Source organism: Anomalospiza imberbis, chromosome Z (assembly GCF_031753505.1).
Source record: "Anomalospiza imberbis isolate Cuckoo-Finch-1a 21T00152 chromosome Z, ASM3175350v1, whole genome shotgun sequence".
NCBI lineage: Eukaryota > Metazoa > Chordata > Aves > Passeriformes > Viduidae > Anomalospiza > Anomalospiza imberbis.
Genome location: NC_089721.1, coordinates 56,026,457 through 56,043,380, shown reverse-complemented (window position 1 = coordinate 56,043,380; position 16,924 = coordinate 56,026,457). Strand labels below are relative to the sequence as shown.

At 36.1% G+C, this 16,924-nt stretch overlaps 1 protein-coding gene across 1 annotated transcript in view; it reads left to right on the top strand.

Annotated features, from left to right (window-relative positions):
• Positions 1-16,924, top strand: part of PLAA (phospholipase A2 activating protein) — a 256,162-nt gene that overhangs the window by 80,855 nt on the left and 158,383 nt on the right. The gene's annotated exons all lie outside the window — the stretch shown is intronic.

Genomic DNA, 16,924 nt, shown 5'->3' with positions numbered 1-16,924 from the left:
TTGTTTCCATTTTATGAAACGTTAAACAAAATCATGCATGAGGCCACTTCCATGTTGTAGATCATCTATAAATAAGTCTTTAGGTTCTGTAGCATAAGTCTCCCTGTAACCAGTACAAGATAACCACATGATAGTTCACATATGAGCAAGAAAATTTGCATCATATTATTAGCATCACGCCCTTTTTTTTCTGGAGATGTATTTGAAATTGGAAGCTGTATTTTAAAAATTTATTTAGTTTTGTTAAGAAAGAGGAAAGAGAAATATTTTCACTCTGTCATGATGATATCTGTGATGTGAGGATCAGAACAGTTAAGAATACCTTCCCACAGTCTGTAGGACCAGGAAAGATCATGGCTATTCAGTCAGGATGAAGACTGCATTTTCTTCTCTGGTGTTTATGTCACTTCTCATTAATTCTGACACCTGTTACTGTAAAAATCAGGGAAAACAGAGTCATGTGTTGGATTAGACCTTTGTCATGACTTAATTTATTTCCCAGCAACTTGTAAAAATGAGCAAGGCCAAAATCCCTCTGGGCAGAAAATGTCACAGTGATTGCTAATATATTATTGTGCAGAGAAATGCCTAATACAACCCCTGTTAGGATATCATACCTGCTTACTACTGAATTCTCCAGAAAGTTTATTTGATATGTCAAAGCTAATTATCAAAGTCTTGTTGATAAGAAGCAGCTCACTGGGCCTGAATGTGTCTGAACATAATGACTAAATGGTGAGAATTTATGGGCCTCTGCTTGAATAATTAACTTGACTCTTCGTAGAAAGCACACAATTTGGAAACTAATTTTCTTTTTGCACAGACCAATTTGTCCTTGTGTTGCCTTTGAAAAGTAAACTGTTCAAATGTGAGGCTATTATCATCTCCATTCTATTAATCTCTGAGATTTCTTCCTCTCAGTACTTAGTGCCTTGCTGCTCTTGCATTAGTGCTTGCTAAAAACTGAAATGTGAGATAGTATCTTTACCCTTCAAATAGAACAGCTGTATTCTTTAAGCACTGGGTTTGTGGCAGAGAACCTTTTTTCTCTCCATGATTTTTAAAATATTCAAAAGACAGCAGCTTTTTACTGGACTGTTAACAGAAACAAATGGTAGCAGGTATGCACAGGCAGTACAACTGACTTGGCAGGAGGGAACGTCCCCTGGATGAAATCTGGACAATATTAAAGTTAACACCAAACTCCTGACAATTGCTGTGAGACTGGGATTGCACTGTTTAGATCACAGGCATGATTCTGTCCCAGCTGTGTCATTGTTGCCAAGAATATTTTTCTGACTGCTATGTGATTCTTTGGCTGAAGGGAATGGTTCCCATCCTACTTCCCAATGAACGCTTTATGTCTAAATGCCAGAAGTCACCAATGTATTTGGTACTTTCAGCATAAGAATTAAAGTATGGAACCAAGTATTTTTTTCCATTTTCTGTCTTCCCTTCCTAGAACTGAAGAATAATAAGCATAATAATAAGCATAACTGAAGAATAATAAGAATAATGGGTAAAACGGGACTACAGCACAATATCTTGTCCTGTTGCAACCTCATTGCCAGGGACCGAGTGAAACAGCCAGGGAGCAATGGCCACAACCTGTGGGCTCTTTGACCTGTGGCTGACCCTAGACAAGGAAAATTCTGTATTTTAAATAGAACTGACTGGTTCAAAGGGAGCAAAACAATAATAATGTGTCTAGGTGAGGGTTTACTTCTTCCAAGTCAAACAATCATCCATCCCTCCAGAAAGAAGTGCTGGCATATTACAGCCTTCTGCTCAGACTTTTTTTTTTTTTGAAATGGTAGAGTACTTCAGTATATTTTGAGCTACCTTTAGAGGCAAATTTCCACAGTTTTATTCCTCTGATATATTATATTGGAAAACACACTTTCCTTCAAGTTCTGATGGAATGCATTATGAAGAGGAGCTTATCAGTCTCTGATGCCAGCACCATACCTCTAGGAAATGCTTAATATGCTTGTCATTCCAAACACTTCCTCATATCCCTGAATCCATTGTATTCTGTGAAATTTAACCAGCATCCCTCTTTGTCATCCTAGTAATGTTACTTTTGAGATAAGGAGCATGGACCTCCAATGACTTTCTTAACTCAAATGATACCTATTTTATGCTTTAGCCTTGATTTTTAAGTCAATCTCTTTTTAGAGACAAGAGACACATAAAGTGACATTTATGCTAAATTTGCATGGTCTGTTCTGGTCCTCACCTGTAATTATCATGGTTTAAAATTTTCTCAGTTTACATTAAAATATATTAAAAGTCTGGATTTAATATAGTGAAGGACAAAATCCAGTGTGTACTGCCTGGAACAGATCTCCTACAATAGATATAACTGTTTTCTCAAATTTGGAAGCTGCCAGGGTGTACAACAAAACCTGCTTTGTAAGAAGAGACCTAATTAGATGCAGCTAAAGGAGCCTGCTAATGCAACACAAGCATCCATCATCACCCTCAGTGTGAGCAGAGAATTTTTCTACTGTTCAAAATGTGCTCTCTACAACTATTATTTCCATATTCCTACAGGCTGTAAGAACTGAAGCCTATTTCCTTTCCCTATGCTGGATTTAGAAGTACTGTTAATAATGAAACTGTGTGCTGTGGATAATGAAACTTAATAAATCTTATTCCTTCCAATCTCGTGGTTGCTTCTCCAAAATCTGTAAGTAGTTGGGCTGCATCTGGCAATTTGTCAGCTTAATTCTGGCTTACTTTTTAGGAAGGTTTACAAAAAAAAGAAAAGTCTTTCTAGAGCGAAAATGGTGAAATGTCCACAATATTCACTGACTGTGGCTGCAAGTTATCTAAGAAATATGCTGCATGACCTTCAGAGACCATTACTAAAATAAGCAGAAACAGTGTCTTTTGACTTTTTTTTGGTGCTGCTTTGTATGCAAAATGAAGATCAGTGATTCAAAACACATGATGTTTATCCATGTCTCTAACCCTTGTTATGGAAACCTCTTTTCTCACATCTAGCTGTAGAAAACTAGTGTGTTCAGGGAAACTTCATCTTGAAAAGCTCCAATCCTCTTCCAGCCCTCTCCCTAATCATAAATCAGTGGTGCTGGGAGGGTATCCTAGGAGATCATCCCTTCTCTGTTTGCCCTTCTATAAGCTTCATACCTTGTCTTCAGCTGCTGATCAAAGTCACAGCAGAAATACTATTCCAAGCTGGCATGATCTGCTATGGGATAACACTGTGCCATATGTCTGCTGTGCAAAACACAAACTTTGGAAAGCAGTCTTCTGGATCAGACCAGAGTGATCACATGTAGACATTTCACATCACTGAAGCTGCTAGGCATTTGTTTTGTGGTGATGATTTCACTAGTTTCATCAATTACATGCTTCCATTTCTGCTGACTGAACACATTTTTCATTAATATATCATATCCAGAGTATGAAATAATCATTAAAAGTGGCTTAAAAAATTAACTGAGATTTTCAATTCATCATTGTAAAAACCCCCTTATTCTAAATTTTTTTTGAGCTATGTGTTTTCTTCACTGAATAATCTTTATTGAAGTTTTTTTAACCCCATCTAAAAAATATTTCAGGAAAACCAGGAAAAAATTTATCCTATTTGAATGGTGAATTTATGATACATGACTTTATAGCAGCAATAGTTATGTCCAAAAAAACAAAACAAAACAGCTGAAATAAATTTTAGTTCTGACATTAGCTTTAATTGTGGCTAACTCATGGAGGAGCCATAGGTTTTTTTGGGCACACTGAAGTTCAAACAGGATAAAATTGATATGCATGGATATTCTTTAGTCAGGAATGAGTTATACTAAAACAGTTTTGTTATTTGAGATATTTTTGTGCTTTCTAAAACCACATTGTTAGGAGTTTTTAGAGGTTTGAATTTTGGGTAACTTACTTAATGGATTCCTTATTTCCATTATATTTTTTAAAATGAAAATTTTAACATAGTGTTGTGAGTAGGGATACTTTCAGCACTATATGACTTTTTCTCATTTTAGGGGGAAAAGGTTTTTTGCTTTTTTGTAATTGACAGTCTGACTCTTGATCTAAGCCCAATGCATCACGGCTCTCCTTTTCTTCTGGATAGGGTAAAAAGACTAATTTGAATAAAGTGTCAGAGAGACAGTGGAAGAATATTTTTATTCAGTAAAGTAAGAACTGCTAAGAACAAAGCTGTTAAAGAATATGGGCTCAGATTCCCTGTCATCTATCTGTATTTGGGAGGAGACATGAAGTAGACAACTGTGCTGCAAAGGAGCCTTATGTGCTTGAAAGGTTGTTGTAGAGTTTAAATGTATTTCTTGAGCACCTGTTTGTTGTTGCAAAATTGTACTAGACAAACTTTATAAAGAATTTCAACCTGACTACGACTAAATTTTCAAGAGACAACAGCATTCTTAATATACTTTTTATATTCCTGTGTAAATAATTTCCTCTAAAACTCACAAATTTCTATATTACACTCTTGTCTGCAAATGATTTAGAGGAGATAAAAAATAATAACAGTAAAGGAGAAAGGATGTAATTGTGGGAGATGATTGATTACAACACTGTTCTTCCATTCAGGGTTTTACAGTGGAAGTATAAATTATGAAGCAGAAGAGCAGGGACGGGCAGTTTGTGACCATTGCCACAAATCCTATTTCTTTTATATGGAAACATATGCAGAAGTCAAAAGGGAAGATAAATTACATGACTGCAGTTTTGTGGGTGCTTTTCCACTTTTCTGCTTTGTGCTCTTGGGCTGTTTTGCGCTCTTGAGCTATTTTCCCAATCAGGGATAATATGTCAAAATAATTTGTGTGTGTGTGACAACAAAGAAGTTCATTGCTCTTGCAAGTGTGATAGCTATTGCCAAATTTTGGTTACTATCATGGGCTTCAGTGAAACAGATCCAATATATAAAATTTTAGCAAATATGTATAGTCTAGGTTAGTTAGCATATGTGAGTGGAAGAGGAATTACCGAAATTCAAGTAACAAGTGAGGAAAGCTAAGAGAGGAGATTTTGAATATACTTTTGAATATATATATATATATATATATATATATATATATATATATATATATAAAGAATAGAGAAATTACTTGAGAGATAGAATATATTTGTTACCAACTGGGAATTGCAACCTTGCCATGAATGAAAAAATGAGGATGTGTTTAGTGATTACTTGTGTCACTAAGGTCTATAAATAAAGCTTGATTTTTGCATGTCTTACAATGTCAACTACAGCAATATACTCTAGTCCAATTTCATAATTCTACTATGGTATCTTGCTTTTTGATACATTTTTGCATTTGCTTTGTGATATCAGGAGTGAATATTTGAGTGATTATTCAACTGAGATGATGATAATGAATAAAGCTGTATGTGACTTGAACATAGAAAATGACTCAGAAATTACCCACTTAAATTATCCAGTAAATTACAAAGAAGGAGAAACTGAGACATATTTTGCATATTTTGGCATTGGTTTCAGCAGGAAAATATATCCTGAGTATGTTTTGTTTGTTTGCATGCTTGTTTTTGTTTCTTGTTTTTTTTTTCTCCTTCTGCTTCCATCTGCCTAAAAAGGCTCATTTTCATTGTGTACTTTGTAGTATCCTTTCGCTGTTACCCTTAAACATAAAATGTTTTTCTTAAATTGAGCTTTTCTAGGTTCCTGGTTCAAAAAAAGCAGATCCATGCCTGTGGAAGTAAAACCCAGTCTCTAACGTATTTTGTCCAGCTCCAGGGGCTGTATGGCTCTAGGGCTTTTTCACTGGGACAATGCCTGGTTAAATTCTTTGTGTCTGAGTAGAGGCTATGTGCACCCTCTGTCGCTCCATCTAACCAAATTAATCCTAAAATGTTGTACTCCAAATATAAAAATAGTGAAACTTACAGTTTCCCTCTTGTAAATGAATATCTGCCAGTTTGAACAAGAAGACGTATCATTTATCAAGACAAAGACAAGTGGTACCTCAAATGTTTTTACCTTTTGAAGGATCAGGGCTGTGGAAGAATTCAGTGTTTGACAAAACCCAGAGCCCCACACACTTTGCATAGTTATTAATTTTTATGCAAATGACTCCTTTAAATGACTCCAAATTGCAAACACTTTCAGACTTTTTGTCGTTCTGTCCTTATGCCACTAGAATAGGTACATGTAATCTAATGAGCCATATGCATGACAGGCTGTCGCATCAAGGGAAAGATGGATTTAGGTTGAAGAAAGTGGGAATGAAGCTTTTAATTGTGCTTCTAGGTTGTAAGAGCTCTTTCTCTGAGGAGAAGTTTTAAAAAGAAATATTTTTCTGAGCCAAGTCTGTTTTGTCTGTGATGGTAATTGGTGAATGACCTTCCTGTCCTTATCTTGACCCACAATTTTTCATAATTTCTCTCCTCTGACCAGTTGAGCAGGGTGGTGATAAAACTGGTTTAGTGGACAGTTGGTGCCCAGCCAGGGTCAACCTACCATGATCTTAAATCTGTTCAGAAACTGCAACTTGTACAGAATTTATTGACCACTTGATAAATAAAACTAGTTTTCTTTCCTGAGAATCATAAATCTGTGATCTGCAAAAGACCTGGGTCCTCCATACTTTAGAGAACGCCTTTTTCCCAAGGTACTTTGCCATGGTTGCCATCTGTGTGGGAAGTTGCCTGTTCATGGGATTGGGAAAGGGGTCTTTGCAGGTGGACAAGGCCTTACGGATAGGATTTCTTACCAGATTTTTTGTTGGTGGAGCAACAATTGTTCAGAATGGCGTTAAAGCCACCATCCTCCTGTTCCCTCCTGTTCACCTGTGCTCAGGCTTAGCTGACAGAAAAGGTCAGGGAATCTCCTGCTGGAGAAAGAGGGAGGAGGGAACTGGGGCAAGACTTCACTGACTGTGTAGAAGGAATTAATTTTCTGTATTCTCTTTTCACTCTTTAAAAATCAGGGGTTTCAGTCTGAAGAAACTGTTGTGGTTAGTCAGAATGGAAAAGCACTTATGATTTTAATTTTAGGATGCACAAAATTTAAAGATAGATGGAGAACTGCCCCATGGGAGCTTTAAGAGTTCTCTGATGAAGTAAAGGATAGACCAAACTAAACTGAGAGATGCTAGTTTCCCTTGCCTGTAGTCAACTTTCCACTGCTAATAATCCTTATTTCCTTTTGCTTCTTCAATCTATGTCATGTCTTGAGTGTCTTTCTCTTTAAGTAATTTTAGATATTGAAAAATACGTTTATTTTCAGACTGACTTATGCTGGTAGTTTGCTGTCATTGTCAGAGAAAGTGAAAGGGATTGAACAAGCTTGATTTCAGAAAGGACTTCTTGACCCATAAAATACTATTCTTCATGTTACTTACCCCTTTGTCAGGTGTTTAAACTGAGCTGATGTGCATGTAATAAACTTTAACTCCTAATTCCTGTGGAGCTGTACATCTGAAAGAGTATGTTTAAAGATCAGCGGTTCTTGTGTCTGTAATAAGCACTGCCTATAATTTCATGCTGTGTTCTAGTAAGCAGTATTTCTAATTTTATTTTAAATGGACATTTGCTTGACCACATTGCTATTAAAAAAAGAGAATAAAATTTAATTTTTAGTAAAAGGATCAATAATATCAGCAGCCAAGAAAGAGGAGCAAAATTAAAAAAAGGAAAAAGATCAAAATCTAGAGTAAGATAGTTGTGATATTTAAAAAATATTTTAGAAGAGAAATAAACTAAGGTGAGTATCAGATTATACTGCATGGAACACTTTTTAGATTTTTTTTTTTATTTCTGGGTATCAATGCTTGTAAAGAAGGCAATATTTGGCTGTCAAATAATATTGGCCTGAGTCACAAATTAGATAGAATAGAATCATAGAATCATAGAATCATAGAATCATAGAATCATAGAATCATAGAATCATTTAAGTTGGAGAAGATATTAAAGTCATTTAGTCCACCTGTAAATGCAGCATTCCTCAGTCCACCACTAAACAACATCCCTTAGTGCTGCATCTATACATTTTTTAAATACCTCCAGGAGTGGTGACTAAAATTTTTTCCTGTGAATTTTGTTCCAATGTCTGAACACATTTTCAGTGATATTTTTTTTTCCAACATCTAACCTAAGCCTCTCATGATCAAACTTGAGTCCATTTCCTCTTCTATCATTTGTTACCTTGGAGAAGAGTCTGACTCCCACCTCCCTGAAGTCTTCTTTCAGGTAATTGTAGGGCTTGATAAGATCTCAAGATGTTAGAAGAAAAGGAAGTTTGGTGTAGCGGTACAATTTCTATAAACTTGATGTTTATTAGGTACAAAAGAATAGGCCAGTTTCCAGGAAGTCTAATACCTATGGAAAGTGAAATATAAACATTCAGCAGAGTATGCTGCTTTCTGACCGTACTTGAAACTATGATTTTCCTTTGGGGACTAAAATACCCAGTTTGTGATCTAAAAAGATGTGAAGTGCCTGATAATGATAACATCTTTTAAGCGTATGTATTACAGGTGCCCTTGTCACTCAGGTATGGGTTTAATGACCTTCTCACTGTCTTTGTACACCTAACTTATGAGTATTTTATTGGAATGCACTGCCTCTAGCAGCTAGCCAGTTCCCACCACTGAGACTGCACCTGGCCCCCAGTTACTTATGCTTGCTTTTTATCAGGGCCAAATTTTGGAGGAGATTTCCCTGCAAGGTCTGTCATGAGATTCTCAGCTGATTCTTCTTGTCAGCAGAAGATGTCTGTGCTGTGCTGTGTAAAGTGAGAAACACCTCTGTGTCTGAATTGAAAGGGTTGCACTAAAAAAACAGACTTCAGCCAACATCTCTGATTTCTTCATCATAATCATGAGAGATAATATTTTTGTCTTTTTTTGGACTAGAAAACTGTGTATTGATGTATCTTGTAGATTTCAACTGGCTCATGACCACAACTAATAAGACACTTTAAAAATAATATCAAATGTCCATTTAGAGATGGTGTCCTTCTATTGAAACCTTAATACAAGTTCTCTTTTTGGCACTAAACTCCTTGAAAGAATTCTGGGAAAATCTTTTTGTCGGGACTGATACTCTTTTTCTTAAGATGAATCCAGGTTTCAAAGAAGTACAGAATTTTCCTTGAATATGGAATGTCTGATATGTTTTATTTTGGTTTACATAAATACAATAGTCTAATTTTTGAAATTGTCTTGTCTGTCTCTGAATATGAAAGGTTTTTTATCATCCCCACTGCTATACTGTTTTTTTTTAAATCTGTCTAACCAAAGTTAAATTCTCACTTCTTTCACTGACCTTTTCTAACTGAAATCTCTTTAACTAGTTGCAGGCTAGTGACACAAGATATTATAAATGTCAGGATTGCACCTGGCCTAAGTGCACATCCTTCTGTCCTGCCTTCTCTTTTTTTCATAGGAAGTTTTATCTTCAGGGACCTGATTGAATTTCTCCTTCAGAAGCAATGTTAATTTTATATACTGTAGATTACTCTTCTGTGTGTATGCCAGTGTTTTTGTATGCACATGCATGCTGAATTCAAGTCACCTCTCTTTTACTTATGATTCTTTTCCAGTCCTATTTCAAAGGGCATATAAAAGATTTCTAGATTAAAATACAGTTACTACTTTTTGATGTAATAGCACAGATTAAAAGCACTTGAATATAGCTGAGTTGCAGCAGACCAGTTGGAAAAACTTCATCACTCTTGGGCTGTCTTTAAGGGTAATGATTAATGTACCATTGCAGGATGATATATATGCTCATAGATTACTGTTTGAATTACTGCACCTTCTTTATAACTTATTGTTTCCAGAGATGTCTGAACATTTCCTTTAAAGACCAGAGAAGAATTAAAGCCTTTTATTTTTCTCTGCAGAAAGTTTAAAACAATAAAATAAAAGAAGTAGAAAGAAGTTCTTTCTCATATTAGGAAGAAACTGTGCATTGGTTTCTGACCAGGAAGGGGAACAAGAAGGATTTTCACCCATTCCAGCAGTAAGTCAGTTGCATCAGTGGCCCAACTTAAAAGTCTCTATGCAAACCCACAATATATGGAATAAACAAAAGGAGTTAGAAATGTGTGGATGCCTGCAGGGGTATGATCTTACTGGCATCATAGAGATGTGGTAGGATGGCTCTTATGACTGGAGTGTTGAAGTGGAATGATACATGATCCTTAGGAAGGACTGACAAGGGACATGAGGAGGTAGTAATGCCTTCTATGTCAGTAACCATCTGGAGTACATGGAACTGCACTTGGGGATGGACTGAGAGCTTATGGTTCTAAGGCCCCAAAAAACTTGCTTAATGAGAATTTTAAAAGAGCTTATGTTTGTTCATGTATTCTGAGTTAAAATCACAAGAGAAATACTGACAAGATATTCTTAAGAGGTCAAAACAACAAAATAGAATTTACTGGCAACTTTAGAAAATCTGAGAACTTTGGCATGATGTTCAGTGCAACATTCAGTCAACATAAAATCCTTCCTTCTCAAAGCATTGCCTTAGCCCATTCAACTTAGCAAATTGTAAGCCCATTTGATTTTAAGTTACTCAGAAATTCTGAGAAGAAGGAATTAAGAAGAAAAAGAAAGAGCTATGTGGTACAGTTTACACAGTCAGTAAAGGGATGCCATCCAGAGGAACTTTGGTAGGCTTGAGACGAAGGCCTGTGAGAACCTTGGAAATTCAACAAGGCCAAGTTCTGCACCTGGGTAGGAGCAATCCCAAACACAAATACAGACTAGGGGGAGAATTAATCAAGTGCAGCCCTGGGGAAGAAAGGTTTGGGAGTGTTGGTTGACAAGAAGCTCAACACATCTTGACAAGGTGTACTTGTAGCCAAGAAAGTGACTTGTGTCCTGGGTTGCATCAAAATAAGTGTAGCAAGGAGATCTAGTGAGTAGATTATACTGCTCTACTCTGCTCTTGTGAGACCCCACTTGGAGTACTCAGTCTTCCAGAGAGTCTGGAGGAGAGCCACTAAAATATTTGAGGTCTGTAGCATCTCTCCTATTAAGACAGGCTGAGAGAATTAGTGTTGTTCAGGCTATAGAAGAAAAGGCTGCAGGAAGACCTGACAGTGGCTTTCCAGTACCTGAAAGGGGCCTTCAAGAGAGCTGGAGAAGGATTTGCTGCACCATCAAATGGTGATAGTCCAAAGAAAAATGGCCTTACGCTGAAAGAGGGTAGATTTAAATTGGCTATTGGGAAGAAATTCTTTGATGTGAGGGTGGTGAGGCACTGGACAAGGTTGCCTGGAGAGGTTGTTGATGCCCCATGCCGGGAAGTGTTCCAGGCTAGGCGGGATGGGTGTCTGAGGAACCTGCTCCAGTGGACAGCCCATGGCAGGGGAGTTGGAACAAGATGTTCTTTATGGTCAGTTCCAATCCAAACCATTGTACAATTCCATGATAAATCACTGTGGTTGGACTAAATTCAAATTGGCTACGAGAGATGACACAAGTGGCTTTCATTCCTAAGGGAGTAGAGGGGTCACATAAAGAAATCGCACAACCACCTTCCTCCAATATAATTTAAAAATTGTTGTGGAGTAGAAGAGAAAAAAAGTATTTTTATACTTTAATATTTTAATACTTTTATACTTAGTTTTAAGAAATTATTTCTCAGGAAGCACAGTACACTTAAATTATTTTCTAATTTATAGCTTTTAATAAAATAGCTGAAAAATAATTGTACTAAACATTGACACAAATAAGAAAAAACTTGTGAAAAAAATCTGCAATATTTCACAAAAAATATTTCATGCTTTCATTTGAGGAATATTAAAACTCTCATGGATATTTGTTCAAGAAATAAATGGTAAGATTTACAATTAAAATAATGTTGAAATTTTAGGAGGGAATTAATGGGATGTAATTATTTATCTGTGGACATAATTTTAAGGTATATATTCATTATGGTCAGGAAGCAAAAATTCCACTAAATAACATCTCGGACCAATTAAAATGAACTCATCTTGACCTTGAGTTCTGAGCAGTTAGAGACCCTTGTGGACAATATTAATTATTAAAAATAATTATAGAGGTATTGAGTGAATAATTTTCAGAACCCTTTTTTCACTAGAACTGGTAATGAAATGAGATTTCACTCCTGCACTAAATTCAAGCATACAGTAGATCATTGCATGGAATAACTGTGATTTCAATGAAATATCTAATTTTATATATTTTTGTTTTCCTTATATTGTCACTTTAGGTATAAAACACTGATGATGCTGTTTATAAGATACATCAAATTAGAACACTGGAATAAAACATAAAATGTAAATTTCAAATGACATGAGCTTGAAGATGCTCTTTCTTGAATTATTTTGAACATTTTCCTTTCATCTTGATTCAATCAAAGTGTTTCAATGACAACATAACAGCTATATAGAATACAATTTTCTCCTAAGAAAACGTTGTTTTGAAAATTCTGCAGTGGATTTACCATTTCTTCCTGACAAAGTAAGCAATCAGCTAACAGATATAGTACTTTGTCTTGCTGACAGTGCTCAATATTCCATGTGACTCCACTGCAGCATCTCTTACATGTGGTTCCTTAGTAATTTTTATTTCAGATCCAGCCATTTGTAGAGATGCTGTGTGTGATTTCATTTGTTCTGTGATGTAAAAGCAACAACCGTGCCAAAATATATTCCTCAATTGCCAAAACCTCTGCAAGGCTGTTATGGTGAAAAAGAAAATTGTCCAGATAAACTCTTCTGCTTCTCTTCCGGCTGCAACATTTGCTATCAATATTAGTCTGCTAGTTTCCAGTGTGACTTACAAAGAAAAAAAACAAAAAGAAGTAGTTATACTGATAGCTTTTTCTTTTTCTTTTCCTTTCCCATTAGAACTTTTTTTCAACTTTCTCCTAAAATTTCAAGTCATTGTTCAAGCGTGAGAGTGGGCACACACATGGACACATGTGTGCATGGACCTGCACATACACAAACAGGCTCTTCAGAATAGGAGGGAAAAACTGGTTTAACTTTGCCAGTGTAAATCCGTAGATCACTGGATATGAAGATCACAGAAAAAAGCCATTCTATTTAGCTCTAATTCCATAAGCATCATGTATGTTTTGAATAATAGGAAAGAATTAAGACCAAAATCTCTGACTTATTTGACTTCAAGATTGACTTGACTTCCAAGATTTATGGCAGCTTTTTCAAGGGTAAGTAAAACATGCCATAGGATTCATATCCATATTGCTGTATTTTTTATCTTTCAATATTTTATAAATGTTAAGGGTAAGATCAATCTTTGGAGACAATAAAACTAAGCAATTTTCTCCCTGAAACTTCAATGAGATCTTCTGTGTTTTGCAGCTTCCTTCATCCTTCTATGCTGATTTTTTCTTACTGTTTTCCCAAAGTTTTATACACATTTGCTTGTCTGTTTACCAAACATGATTATGTTTTTTTCCTTTGTTTCATACTGAAGACCATTAAGTTTTGGTTTAGCTTGTTAGTGCTTCATTGTCCATTCCTGCTTGCTTTTGACTCATATTGATTTTTAAAACAAACATTTTAGTCAAATCTGCTGGACACATGAAAAGACATAGCCAGTTTAAACATGGACATGAAACAGTGAAATACCAAATTTATTCTTTGAATGCACAGAGGGAAGATGCCTTTTTCTTTTTGTGTTTCTGTAAGTAGATGTATTTCTTTGCTTTCTTTTAGATTCTTTGAATAAATCTGACCACTAGAAATATTTATCCAATTTATATAAGGAAAAAACTTTATGTACTTAGTAATAGAGACCTATTACAATTAATAATAATTGAGAGACTATGGAAATAGTGGAACAACATATCATCTGCTTGAGCAAAATATGTTATGCACAATCTGAGGAGAATCACAGTATGAGATAATTCAGCCTTCATATTTATATTTTCATGTCCATTGTCTTAGATCCTAATGCCCATCTGTTAAAATACGTGGGAGGAGGTCTCGGAAGAGATCTACCGGGATTACCATGGGAAACTACTGTGGTGTAGGGGCATGGTAATAGGATTCCCGCCTTTCCCTATGTCCATCATTTGGTGTACCCTCCCCAGTTAATGTCAGTTAAGCAATGGTACCATCCCAGGTTCTGGAAAGTTCTTTGCTCTAAGTTCTGTTATTGGTTCCCTCCTTGTAACCACTCCTTCCCGTATCTCCCATTGGTTTGTACTATCCCTATCCCTCCCACAAGATCTTACCCCATTGGAGGTATGTACCCCGACCCCACCTCCTCTCTTTCGGATATAACCCCTATCCCCTCCTTCGAGGGGGTCTCCGAGGGCTCTGGTCACTCAGACCTCGGAGTCCAGGCACTCAGGGTAGCTCCCCTCTCAAGAGGTTGTCTCCCTTTGCTCCTTTTACCTTTTCCTGCCTTTTCCTGCCTTTTCCTGCCTTGAATAAACCTCTGAGAACTGCAGCGCTCCGTGTGCCGACCCGTCTATTTGGTGGATTCGAGCTTTAGTCATCTGGGGCTCCTGCAGACCTGCGACCGGCGGGCTCCCCCGCGGGACCTAGGTCCGGGACGCCACAAAAATCCAAGTTTAACACTGTTTTACAATTCCTTTTTCAATGTTAAAAAGCTTTCCCCACTGGCATAAGCCAATAGGGGAAGTGTTTACTTTCTTTTAGGCCCTTGTGTCCCCAGCTTTCAAGGAGCCCATAAGACCTATAGTGACAAAAAGTAAGTTACTTTTGAATCCCTGGAAGGGCCTGGAACTACTTTTATGGTGAAAATGATTTATCTATTGTGTCATTACAGCTGTCAACATTCTTGTAAGAATGGACAGTTGTTGGCTTTTTCTGACTCAATTGTGCCTTCAGACAAGATATTAAAATAATTTTTAGTAAGGTTCAAGATAAAAAAAGAAAGGTAAAATGTGTGATTCATGGCTTGTATTTAGTGAGGGAAAATCCATATTGGTAAGGTGCTATGGCACCAATTAAATGATCTGATAATAGCTACAATTTATTTCTAAGAGATATTGCAAAAATTAATAATTTTAACATTGCCAGCCATATTCTTTGCCTTCCTAGGAATAACTATTCTTCAAGATGTCTTTCCAATCCCAATGAAGTAAAACTTTTCAACACTGTTAGGGTTTGGTGTGTTCCCCACAGATTCACTAGATGTCAGAACATAAATGAATGTTAACAAACTGTTAACTTTTCTTTTTCATTTTCCTTTAAGAGTATTGTATTGTAACCCTTTAAGACAGAAATTAAACCAGTTTTTCTACATTAATTAAAACAGTTTGATACACAGCTATGACAGCAAATGCATACCTGTGGGGAGCATCCAAAAGGGTCGGTCCTTTCAAGAGAAGATATTAGACTTGTTTTGATGTTTGCCATATTAAATGAACAGAATTACTCAGGATTCAGAAGCTTACTCTCAAATTGCTTTTTAAGCAAACCAGATTAAGCATAAAAAATTACAGATTTGTCATTTTAAATGGGCTGTCTGTCTTGGACTTTGCAAAGTCCACAATTGCAGGTGAATAGTAATGAACAGAAACATTCGAACCATGACCATATCTAGTTTTCTACTGGAAAATGCCCTGTCACTATTTACAGCTGCATTAGGAAGTTATCAGAAACCTCACGTCATTCATAGATGATTATTTTTTTTCTCAGAGATGAGATCTCCACTTTTTTTTTTTTGGTAGTCCAAATTCATTTAGTGGCTTTTTAGATTCTTATGCTGGAGAATCACAGGGCTCAGCTGAACAATACAGAGTGTCAGACCTCACTTTAAAGTAAATCCATTTTCAAGTCCAGAATTAGATTGAATTAGACTTTTTCCAGAGGCACTTTCTAAAATAATCTGTTATTCTTTGAGCAGAGCCCTAAAGACTCTCAGCTGCCCACACGCACAGCAAAAAACTTGTATTCTTTGTTAAGCCTGTAAGATTGTTGACGTATTATGAAGCACCAGAACTCCTTCCAATTTAAACTATGACATGGCTCAAAATCTCAGGGTGAATTTTTTTCCTAAATACATATACTGTTCATTCCAAGCATACCCTAATTACACTGACAAGTTAGGTTCACTGAGGTGATTGCAATGGAACAATTGTACTCTCACAGGAGAGCTGATTTTCTCTTCAGGACTATATATATAGTATATAGTATATATACTATATACTATATATAGTATATACTATAGTATAATACCATAAAGTTTGATACTCATGAAAGTTGGAGTTGACAAGATCAAAATACTCCACTTCATGGCAGAATACTTTTTTTTGTGGACTTCAAATATAAATATTACTTCAAAAATTAGTGTTTTTCTTTATTTGGTATTCCGGAATTTACTGTGTGTAATGGATTTAAAATTTTAAATCCATTAAAATACTTGTCCTCAGCCATCCTGACTTTGTAGAGTTTTGCAGCAAAGTGCTGAAATTATATATATTTTGGTGTCTTAGCCACTTCAGTTTTCACATTACAGTCTCACCTGGAAAAGTGGTCCAGTGTAGAACTTTGTGCAATTCTAACAAATTCTGATAAGGGTGAAGCAAACTTGCCTTGAGACAGCATATGAGGATATGCTATAACAAGCTTTTGGAAAGACATATTAGTAGGTGACCAAATCATTAGTACTGGGAGATATTTGTTGGCAAAAGGACAACTGGATTTTTAGTTAGGACTGAAAATATATTTTCATGGTTTTATGAAATGTGTCAAAAAACTGTGTCAAAAAGTAAGAGGTTGGTAAGAAATTAAATATGCTTTAGATGGATTTAGGTATATGGCAAAGGCATGTATTTGCTAAAGCTGAAATATATTGTTGCCGTTTTAGTAAAGGCAAAGAAGAAGAAAGCTCTGCCCTTTATATTTTTATCAGTTCCTGTTTCAAGGCCATAAACCTTCTTAAAATAGCTTACAGGAAGATTTCTGTGCTAGTCAGTGTATCAG